General features: G+C 44.6%; 1 long non-coding RNA gene across 1 annotated transcript; it reads right to left on the reverse strand.

The window, feature by feature from the left end:
* Positions 1–1,789: 1,789 nt before the first annotated feature.
* Positions 1,790–5,704, reverse strand: LOC123408448. Its single transcript, XR_006612752.1, has 2 exons — positions 4,942–5,704; positions 1,790–2,050 (listed from the first exon to the last, which is right to left on the reverse strand). It is a non-coding gene; the product is annotated as an uncharacterized LOC123408448 (long non-coding RNA).
* Between the last annotated feature and the right edge of the window lie 6,740 nt (positions 5,705–12,444).

Raw genomic sequence — 12,444 nt, forward strand, 5'->3', positions numbered from 1 at the left:
TAACGAGTGGGCCCTGGTGCCTTAAGTGGAATGGCTCTAGCCGATCCCAAATTCCCGCAAAAAAACTGCATTCGCTCGAATGCACCTTCGTCTTTGCCCTCGGCTTCCCGACCGAGCCACTGGTTCGGCCCAGTTGTTATCTGGCGCCCCGTGCGCTAGTTGGCCCATTTTGGTAATTATAATTCCTTACTTTTAGTATTTAACTCAGAGGCAAATAAATTCATATTAAAATCATATGAACTCCAAAAATAGGTAATTCAAATTCCTGCAGTTTCCGAAAATCATGTGCTATCTAAATATGTACATTGCACATTTTTTCACACATATTTTCTGTAGTATTAATATTCAAATTCAAATTTGAATATTTCAAACCCCCACTTTACAAATTTTCTAAAGCATCCAAAACAACTCCAAATGGAGTGATTCAAGTTCCTAGTTGTCTATAAAACCCTGCTCTATTTTTCTAGCCTAGGTGAACATTTTTGTCGTGCATTATTTCTGTTGGACCAAATAAATGGCCCCTTTTCCATTTATTCCATCTTAGTGAATCACTAGGGAATTTATAAGAACTCCAAATCGAGTTAAACTACTTCCAAAATTCTTCTAAAATCATTCCCTAATTGATAGGCATATCCACTCATTTTTATAAAAATGTTTTTGTAGACTTCTTATAGGATCATAAATTCCTCCATTTCCACCGTTCAAAAATCTCCGGCGACCCAAATAAATTAGCACAAACCGTACGTATTTTTCTTATGACCAAAGATGTACAATAAATATAAAACTCCTATTTATAGAGCACTTTGTTTATCTGCTTGTTGAGTGGCTTATTGTAGTTGTTTCCTACGATAGTTGACGAAGTAGATGAAGCGCTCGGATTTGGACGAGAAGCGTGAGAAGACCTCGAAGACTTTGCTGAGCGAGGGAAGTAGCCCCTTGACCATGAATTGAAACCATTTATGCATGTCATGTGGCACTTCACTTCATTGAATTTGAATCATGTTGAATCGATGACCACCTCCATGGGTTATCTCCGATAACCCCTCGTTGATACATGCACTGAGCACGGCCCTACCTTCCTATGAGGGTTGTGCAGGTGGGAAGTGGTTACGATGCTAGTAGTTTCTACGCAAATTGGATGGGAATATGCATGATGACGATGAGGAAAATATTTCAAAGACTTTTTGAAAACCCTGTCACGTGCCACTAATGCCGGAGGGAGATGGCATTGAGTTAGGTGACCACTTGAGAAAGAAGTGTCGTACTAAGGCAAGTTGTGTGACTGGTTTCAAAAAGGCTTAGATTTAATATTTGCTAGCCTTACCAACCTTACATGTGCGACCATGATATCCCTTTATGGGGTTGCGCTTTGTTGATTACCTTGGTCGATGCTAGCACAGAGCCCACATTACTTGTGCCGGGAGAGCCGAGTCACTCTATCGAGACGGGATCATGTCTCGTAGGGCGACCATGGACTGTTTTCACATACACCGGGCACACCGTTGGTCCCTTCGTGGATGGTACAATCTAGAGCGAGGCTCGCACGATGTACATGATGAGGGCTGGGTACCAGTCGAGTGAACTCTTTTTTTAGTATTTCCTGGAGAAAGGAATTGTTCAGGTGCTTACCTCGAGTATGTAATATACCACGAGTCATGGATGACATGTAAGTACCATGAAGTCAGATGACTTGACATGATAAATAAACATGGGGTGATGTAGCATCCGTTTTTTCGGAATAAAATTTCCAGAAAACAGGCCCTTGTGATCATCAGCCCTAGGACTACTATTAGATGGTTAACACTCACTTGATACAAAATTCCCAAGCAATTACAAAGTTTGGGGTACAATACCATGAAGGTCCATGAGGGAGGTTGGACAAAAATGTCGAAAGGTTGACGACGGAAGCAACTCGTGGAATCTCAAGTGCCCATGGGGCTCCATTCCCACAAGAACAGCTGACCTGGATAATTCCTATCTCACAAGGCTTCTATCCTCAACTCTCAGGTTCCGGGGTTGCAATCATCATGCTCCTCTCCAAATATGCGATCTAGCCAAGGCAATAGCCAGGGACAAGCCAATGAGTACTTTGGATGAACTCGCAATCATGAAGAAGACACATAAGTAAATGCAGGTGAGATGCATTCCCAAACATTTTAATACCACCTCATATGCCACAAGATTAAATTCATGGGTGCAGTTATGCAGTTAAGTCATTTCTAGTCATGATGTACAAGCAAGCAGAATAAAGGGGAAATAATTAATTTAAAGGTGTTGATCGGGCATCTTAGGCGACACCTCGTAAGGACACCCACTATAAGCTACAGTCGGGCGTCTGGGCGACACCGCATAGAGGGCTCACAATGAGATAATGACGGGTGTTTCGTAGTTGGGCGTCTCAGCGACGCCACAAAAAGGGCTTATAAAAATATAACAATAATAAAATAAGTAATAACATGCGTGTCACAGTCGGGCGTATAAGCGACACCACAAAAAGGGCTTATATGAAAGTACTAGTAGTTGCCATTGTCGGCCGTCTACGTAACTCAACAAAAAGGGCTTTATATGGTAATAATAAAATTTGCCAAAGTGAGGCATCTATGCGACACCACATAAAGGGCTTATAAAAAAATAATAACATCGAGTATCCGGGAGGTAGAACCGTCCCAAGGATACCAAAAATAATTAGTCCACCGCAAAATTCATAATAATTATGGTTGTCATCCCGGTTCATGATCATCATCATCTTTATATTTATTCCTCCGAAGAATGACACTCAGACCGACACTTGGCCTATCAACCTATCGTCCTTGACTGCGGACACGACCACTTGAATAGTTTTCCACTCTGCAGCAGGTGTACTCTTTACCCACAGCCAATGGGGTTCAATAGTCACTAGGACTAATCCCGTGTATGGTATTTTAGAAGTGAACACTCAAAACCAGCACACACCCATTTTTACCCAACGAGGTCTGGAATCACCCGGACACGCTTCCAGGGAAAAACTATAAGATGGGGAGGCCAACATCCTCGAATAGCATGGGATCAAATTTACACCATGTGCTACAAGGCGAGGGTCCCCCTCTCGGTCCCATACGGAAAACACCCATGCCCCCTGACCGGATGCCTGGAATTGTTCCAGGGCCATGGAACCTTCATCCGGCCCCTCCACTTCATGTGCACATGGTAATAGGATTACGACCTTCTAAATTGTATTCCCTTTTGGGAAGACCTGTGGCATCATGAAAAGTAAGGTGACGCACTCACAAGACTCGATCTATGGTCGACTCAGGAGGTTTAAGTGTTTTATCTGCAAGGGTTAGCACCACACAATTTTGTGAATAAAATTCATTGGGGATACCACCATCACACCTCAATATACCCACACTGATCACTCTCGTCGCCATGAGATATCAGTTTCATGGTCACATCTTCACCATGACAAACCTTCCTCCAGGTTGTCCACACCCACATGGCATACGTGGCAGGAGGTAGTACCCACACATCACCGACATTATATGCTCAACAGCAATCACACAAATATGACATGTATTCATGCAATGTATGCTACTATGGGGAGTTGTATTTAAGTAACAAAACCATGCATCCGATCATCGCAGCAATCAGTCACGCACTTAAGCCAAATAGGATTCAAGATGTTTGCCTTGAGTATGCAGAATGGTTGAGCTCACTCCAAAACTTTGAAAGTTCTTCCCTTCAAATTCCTATTTTTGAAAATATTCCTTTTAACACATAATTACAAAACATCATATATGTTCAAAATTATTTGAAATCAATATAACAATAAACAAGCTGAGATTTGAAAAACAACTGAAAAAGAATCAACTCATTTGGAGTTTTATTCCAAAAGTTAGAGCAAGTCAAAGTTTTAGTCAAACAATAGTTTTAAAAAAGATCTAAAAAGAAAATGGTTCGGGGTGAATCCGCTTTCCAGAAACTGAAAGTGTATACACACGAAGACGCTTACTCGTTTTGAAGGTGCACCTGGGGCTATCTGCGGTAGGCGTGGGCGTTCAGTTAAACCGAACTGATCGGTTCAGTTCTTTGGCTTACTACAAATATCGGTCTCGGAAAAAGGATGACCGATCGGTCATATTCATAGGAACTAACCGAGGGTTCGGTGGTCGGTTCGGTCCTTATTCTTGTCGAATTAACCGACAGTAGAGGAAACGCGACAGAAATTCAGCTGGGTTGCGACGCTGACGTTTGATAGCTCAAACTCGCCCGACTACTGGTCTTGCTCACCTGGAGCAGATGGAGGCGCACCATCGCGAGTTAAGGACGAGAGGTGGTGGAACCAGCAGAATGGATTGGCTACTGAGGTGGAGAGAAGGAGAGGCAGCTGAAGGCTGGCGGTTGCTAGGGCTAGAGCTATGGCCTGGTGGAGAAGGACCGAGATTGGATCCACATTAGCAATGGTCAAGTCAACTCCAACGGGGCGACCCAAACGGAGACAAATTTTATCTGGATTTTGTTCGTTTGGATCACCCGTCCGCCTAACGGACATGAGGCGGACACGCGCGATGGGTGGACGAACCCAACGCACGAGGTTGTCAGCGTGAATCCACCAGCACACCACCTCCCCTCCCCACCTTCTCCCTTATCCACACCTCCCCTCCCTGGCCGGATTCAGCAGCACCCCACCTCCCCTGATAGCAGCACCCGCCAATAGCACGCGCGCCCGAGCGTAGTTCGCGCCCCTCAGCACAGCCACAAGGCGCGCGGCGAGCTCACGGTCCGCCCAGGACTGGATCTCCGCCGTGACGCCACCTACCGTGCGCGTGATCCCCCGCCTCGCCTTGCACCGCTGGCACCGGGCCCGCAGTCCTCCAACCACCCCACCTCCGCCTCCCTCCACCTCCTCGTAAGCGCACCAAGAGAGGGCCCTGCAGTGGCGATCAGGCGGCAGAGCGTGTGCACCTCGGGGTCACCGGCGAGCAGATCGGGGTCGCCGGCGAGCAGGTCGGCCCGTCTTGACTATCCTCCACGGTCCGCGTGGCGCCGCGCATCGCCCGCAGCACCGGGAGGAGTGGACGAGGGCAGCACCCAAACATCAGCAGCCGCGGCAGGTCGTTGATAGGTGGGACCAGGGTGGACAAGAGGGGGGAGGAGCGGATGAGGGAAGTGTGCAGTTTTGTCCGCCTCGGACCCATTTGTGACCCAGTTTTGCGCAAGTTTGGGTGGGATGGACAACAAACGGACAGCAGACGGACGCGCGCGTCCGTTTGGGTCATCTCGTTGGGCTAGCTTTTGTGTCCGGATGACCCAAACGGAAAAAATGGATCGCTGCGTTGGGGTTGCTCTCATTTCCTCCATGGGAAATATGTAGGGGAAGAGAGCTACGGATGTAGTCCCGAAGAAGGAAAATGAGGTGTGGTGAAATTAGTCATACGTGGAAAGGATAAGGGTTTGTAGTTAGGTGGGTTGAAGTAGTAGGATATTGAGCCGGGTTTCTAGGCTATAAATTGGTTTCAGCCCATCTACTTGTATTTATTCATTTTTCGGTCAATTCGGGTGACTGAGAGTCAAAACCGAAAATTTCAACGTAAATTTGGTTTTTGTGAACTCCTGCCCGAATTAGGAATTAAAATACTTGGTTTCGGTTTATTCGATCTCGGTCCCAGTTCTTTCGGTTCGGTCTTTGGTTAAAATGCCCACCGCTTCTGCGCTAGTGGGCTCAGGTTGGCTCACCGATAGGTGGAACCCACCTCTCGGGTTTGTGTCCCTCCTCTCGCGCGCATGATAGGGTCGACGCCGACGGCGATTGCCAGTGCTAGGGGGCTTCGATCCCGGAATTTTAACACACTGGCATGCTCATGGGGGAGGGCCTCCTCCTCTAGAGGGTGCACAGGTTGCCGGAGACCTCGGTAGCGATCACCACTTCAACCATGGCGGCCGGATGGCTTCGACGATCATAGCTCCCCCTGCGGCTTACCACCGATGGAAATGGGCATGGGGATGGGTTCTAGGGTTCCGTGCAAAGATACCAGTGCTACGGTGGGTTGGTTGAGGCTTGGGTTCACCGAAATTTGGCCGGATGATGGTGGCGGTGAAATTCCAGGGGGCGAGCAGCGTGGGCGGCTCCAGCCAAATTGGAGCTAGGGGGAGATGGATGCGGGTCTAGGGGCGCTCAGTTGCTCGAGGATCTTAGGGCCTCCTTTTATAGGCGTTCCACGCCAGTACCGAAATGGTCGTGGATAGGAACGACGGCGACCACCTCTAACGGTGGATAGAGGGCGGCAGGGGAAGGCTTGTGAGGCTGCAGGGGCTCGTGAACAAACGAAGCACTGCTCGAGGGGCACATTGGTGAGCGGGGAGTGGTTGGGCGGCATCGGCCATGGCAGAAGAACTGGGGCCGAAGTCATCCCGCCAAGGTTGGCATGGCTGCGGTCCGGAGCGGCACAGGGCACCGGCAACCAACGGTCAGGAATGGACGCGGCGTGGTGTCGCTCTGCGAGCAGGCCAATGGGTAAGGGGTTAGTTTGGCAAGAACAAAAACTTGCTAATGCAATTTTTTGAGAAAACCAGTTCTGGATAGCAACTACAGGGATTTATAGCATGGGCTTAAAATGTCTAAAAGGGGCAGATCTCCTGGACTTAAGGATTTGGTAGGGTCTACTACAAGTAGTAAAAATCCCATGGGCATTGGGGCAATTTAAAATAGGGTTGCAGTTCAAATTGCCAATCTGGTTGTGCTGCTCAAATTTTACAAAGGATAGCCATGGGTTTTACATAAAAATGAATCATAAACATTCCTTGACATCTCCAAATTTTTGTGGAGTTTTTAAATAGTTTTATGAAAGGTTTGTACTTCAAAACATCAAACTAGATGAGAATGAAAAGAGGACGTATGCTCAAATTTTCCAAAGCACTTGGTTGGGTTTTTGCATAAAAGTGATCGAGGGACATCACATGACATGTACAAATTTTTGTGAAATTTTTGAATGAATATATCAAATGGTTGTAGTGCAAAAGGGGCTCTTAAAATGACGAAAATACCTTTAAAAGGAATTAATTGTGGCAAGTTTTTATTATAAAAAAATGTCCCCTTAAATTATTAAAATGGAAGGAAACAATCCAAACAATTACTCAAGCACACAATGATCTTCAAAAGGGCTACTTGGAGAGAAAATATTTTGTGAAGAGGCTTCGAATTGAGAAATGAAGCAAGTTACTTTTCAAAAAAATATTGTCCTCGAGATTTGTTTAGGGAAATAAAATGTGATTAAATTTTTGGAGTGTGACCACACTACCCCCCCTTAAAAATAAATCTCGTCCTTGAGATTTTTTTAGGTAAATAAAATCATTTACTTGTGAAAACTAGGAACAAGGTCACTCATATGCACGGGTAATCAAGACAATCAGATGTCACAGGGTCACTCATATAGCACCATCACAACATAATGCTATACTAACGTACACTCCGATGGGTGTCAACAAGGCACGGGCGATGGGGCTCTCAGGAAATATATCCCTACTCATGGGAACCCACTCTACCCCTCCTCGGAGGGGGTAGGAGAACGTGTCTCCTCTCGCTTGGCAACAAGGATGTACTCCCTCCATTCCAAAATATAAGACCTTCTAGAGATTTCACTAGGAGACTACATACGGAACAAAATAAGTGAATGTACACTCTAAAATATGTCTATATACATCCGTATGTAGTTTATAGTACAATATCTAAAAGGTCTTATATTTAGGAACGGAGGGAGTACTAGGGAAAATCATAGAATTTTTCCAACAACATGGGGTGTGAAATTAATCCACCAGTTGCTAGGTCAATGCTCCTGTCGATAACATTTATGACAAGGGTGGTCACAAGCGGGCAGCTCCACATTGGGCTGTGAGGAAACACGGTCTCCATCGCGTGGTTGCATCCAGGAATACCAAACGAATCCTAATGGGCAATCATGGGAAGAGCAGCTGCGGGGCAGTGCACATGGTGAGGAATGCTAGAAATGGTCATGTGTGAGGTCTCAAATAGAGTGCCTCGTTAGGGACACACTGTATAACACTGGTGTGACCTGGTTATTGGGGCGGGGTCTCAGACATCAATTCACAAGTGGCACATCACTTGGGTAGGTGGTGAGGTGGCTTAGGTGGTCATGCTCGAAAATTTATTCTAAGGCCATGTTGACTAGTCTGCGCTGGTTACGCAAATCTAACCTTAAAATAAGACGTGCATGCATCCTGCAATTTTATATAAAACGGGCTAGTTACAACTTAAAAAAAAGAAATATGTGAATACAGTGTTACACGAGAACATGGCTACTAGGGTGTGACAGCTATTCTGCTGGACTTTGCTTCATCAACAAAAGTCGTTCCCCAGCAGTGGTGCTAGAGATCCTTCTGTCGTCTCTTGAGCTTGCGTTGGTTTTTCCCTTGAAGAGGAAAGGATGATGCAGCATAGGAGCAGTAAGTATTTCCCTCAGTTTGAGAACCAAGGTATCGATCCAGTAGGAGGGTCTCGTCAAGTCCAGAGTATCTGCGCAAACACAAACGAGCTTGCACCCAACGCTTCAAAGAGGTTGTCAATCCCTTCAAGATTGTTTGCAAAGTGACATCTGAAGGTGGAAAGTGCAACGAAGTAAAAACTGTAAGGCTGAAAATATGGTGTGGAGTAGACCCGGGGGCCATAGTGTTCACTAGAGGCTTCTCTCAAAATAGCAAATATCACGGCGGGTAAACAAATTATTGTCGAGCAATTGATAGAACCGCACAAAGTCATGACGATATCTAAGGCAATGATCATACATATAGGCATCACGTCCGAGACAAGTAGTCCGATACTTTCTGCATCTACTACTATTACTCCACACATCGACCGCTATCCAGCATGCATCTAGTGTATTGAGTTCATGACAAACAGAGTAACACCTTAAGCAAGATGACATGATGTATAGGGATAATCTCAAACCAATAATGAAAACCCCATCTTTTTACCCTTGATGCCAACAACACGATGCATGCCTCGGTACCCCTCCTGTCACTGGGTGAGGTCACATCACGGTATGAACCCAAAACCAAGCACTTCTCCCATTACAAGAATCATAGATCTAGTTGGTCAAACAAAACCCACAACTCGAAGAGAATTACAAGGATATGAAATCATGCATAAGAGAGATCAGAAGAAACTCAAATAAGATTCATAGATAATCTGATCATAAATCCACAATTCATCGGATCTCGACAAACACACTGCAAAAGAAGATTACATCGGATAGATCTCCATGAAGATCATGGAGAACTTTGTATTGAAGATCCAAGAGAGAGAAGAAGCCATCTATTTACTAGCTATGGACCCGTAGGTCTATGGTGAACTACTCACGCATCATCGGAGAGGTCATGGTGTTGATGAAGAAGCCCTCTGTATACGAATCCCCCCTCTGGCAGGGCACCAGAACGTGCCGCAGATGGGATCTTGCAGAGACAGAAGCTTGCGGCGGCGGAAAAATACTTTCGATGTTCTCCTGATTTTTTTGGGATTTTTAGGGAATATATAGGCGCAACCCCTAGGACAGAGGACGTCCAGGGGGCCCACAAGCCTGTGGGCCGTGGCCTCCGCCCTGGCCACGGGGTGGGGGCTTGTGGGGCCCCTGGGGCCCCCTGCCTTGGCTCTCAAGTCTCCTGATCTTCTTCCTTTACGGAAAAAATCTTTTCGGGGATTTTATTCCGTTTGGACTCGGTTTCAAAATCTCCTCTGAAAGGGGTAAAAAACATGGAAAAAACAGGAACTGGCACTTGGCACTGAGTTAATAAGTTAGTGCCAAAAAATATATAAAAGGCATGCAAAACATCCAAAGTTTGACAAGATAATAGCATGAAACCATCAAAAATTATAGATACGTTGGAGACGTATAAAGCATCCCCAAGCTTAACTCCAGCTCATCCCCGAGTAGGGAACTGATAAAGAATGAATTTTTGATGTGGAATGCTACCTAGCATAGTTTTCCTTTGCAACTTCTTTCACGTGAGATGAATGTTCAGATCCGTAAGATTCGAAACAATAGTTTGCTATTGACATGAAAACAATAATACTTCAAGCAAACTAGCAAGGTAATCATGAACTTTCAAAATAACAAGGCCAATGAAAGTTATCCCTACAAAATCATATAGTCTGGCTATGCTCCATCATCCTCACACAACTAATGTAAATCATGCACAACCCCGGTATTGGCCAACTAATTGTTTTCGCACTCTTACTTTCTCCAACTATTTATAACTATCACGCAATAGATGAGCGTGAGCCATGGATATAGCACTATAAGTGGAATAGAGTGTGGTGGTGGTTGTGAGACAAAAAGGAGGAGATGGTCACATTGACTCGGCATATCAAAAGGCTATGGAGATGCCCATTAATAGATATCATTGTGAATGAGTATGGATTGCCATACAAGAGATGCACTAGAGATATAAGTATGTGAAAGCTCAAAAAAGGAGAACTAGTGGGTGTGCATCCAACTTGCTTGCTCATGAAGACCTAGGGCAATTTTGAGGAAGCCCATCATTGGAATATACAAGCCATGTTATATAATGAAGATTCCCACTAGCATATGGCAGTGACAAAGCAAGAAGCTCTCAATCATGAAGAGCATGGTGCTATTATGAAGCACAAGTGTGGAAAAAGATAGTAGCATTGTCCCTTCTCTCTTTTTCTCTTTTTTTATTTGGGCTCTTAGGCCTCTCTTTTTTATTTTTTATTTTTGGGCTCTTTGGCCTCTTTTTTTATGTCCTCACATGGGACAATGCTCTAATAATGATGATCATCACACTTTTATTTACTCACAGCTCAAAGCTCACAATGATGATGACTCTATAGGAAATGCCTCCAGCAGTGTACCGGGATGTGCAAGGATCTAGCATGGCGTATGACGTTGGAAATATCTCGCTAGCTATCTTACGATCAAGCAATGCCAATATGAGAGTGACGGCACAAGTCATGATACAGAACGGTAGGAGTTGCATGGCAATATATCTCGGAATGGCTATGAAAATGCCATAGTAGGTAGGTATGGTGGCTGTTTTGAGGAAGGCATATGGTGGGTTTGTGCACCGGCGAGAATCGCGCGACACAAAAGAGGCTAGCAATGGTGGAAGGTGAAAGTGAATCTATACCATGGACTCACATTAGTCATGAAGAACTCACAAACTTGTTGCAAAAGTTTTTATTAGTAATCGAAACAAAGTGCTATACGCATACTCCGAGGGGAAGGGTTGGCAGGTGTTAACCATCGCGCGATCCCGACCTCAACACAAAGGATGACAATCAATAGATCAATTATGCTCCGACTTCCTAACATAGCGGTTCACCATACGTGCATCCTACGGGAATCACTAACTTCAACACAAGTATTTCTAGATTCACAACACCCTACTAACATAGCTCTTAATATTACCAAATCAACGTCTCAAAACTAATTGAGAGGAATCAAGACTTCTCTTTCTACTCAATGCACATGAAGATGAAGGTTTTTGCATCCTCTTTGGGTACCTATCATATTTGGGACTACTTTCATAGCATAAGCCAACTACCAAGTCACGCACCGCCGTGCTCTAAAATATATAAGTGAGGCACATAGAGCAAAAGTATATAGCTCAAAAGATATAAGTGAAGCACTATGAGCATTCTAGCAAAATCACGATGAGTGCAGGTATCTCTCTTTCAAAAAGGTGTGCAACAAGGATGATTGTGACACAACAAAAATAAAATACTCCTAAGATACAAGACGCTCCAAGCAAAACACATATCATGTGGTGAATAAAAATATAGCTCCAAGTAATGTTACCGATGGATTGAGGACAAACAGGGGATGCCTTCCTGGGGCATCCCCAAGCTTAGGCTTTTTGGTCTCCTTGAATTTGGCTTGGGATGCCTTGGGCATCCCCAAGCTTAAGCTCTTTCCACTCCTTATCTCATCGTCCATGAGAACGTCACCCAAAACTTGAAAACTTGACAACACAAAACTTAAACAGAAACTCGTGATAACATTAGCACAAGAAAACAAACTACCACTTCTTTTGGTACTGTAGAAAACTTTAATTCTATCTACATTGGTGTTGGGATACTCTATTCTCACTTTTCCATGGCTAGTACCCCCCGATACTAACCATAGTTTCATCAAAACAAGCAACCAACTCAACAAAAACAGAATTTGTCAAAAACAGTCCATACTGTAGAAATTTGTATACTTCGTATGCTTCTGGTACCTCAAAAAATCTGAACAATTACGACTGCCTGGGAAAAAGGCATATCAACCAGAAGCAAAAAAGAATCAACTCAAAAGCTCTTTCTGAATAAAAAAGAAAAATCATCTCGTGAGCGAAAAGTTTCTGTCTTTTTCCAGCAGGATCAAACAACCATCACCATGACTATTCATAAAGGTTTTGCTTGGCTCAAACACAAAAAGAAACACAAAAAACACA

This window comes from Hordeum vulgare, chromosome 1H (genome assembly GCF_904849725.1).
Source record: "Hordeum vulgare subsp. vulgare chromosome 1H, MorexV3_pseudomolecules_assembly, whole genome shotgun sequence".
NCBI classification, from domain to species: Eukaryota; Viridiplantae; Streptophyta; class Magnoliopsida; order Poales; family Poaceae; genus Hordeum; species Hordeum vulgare.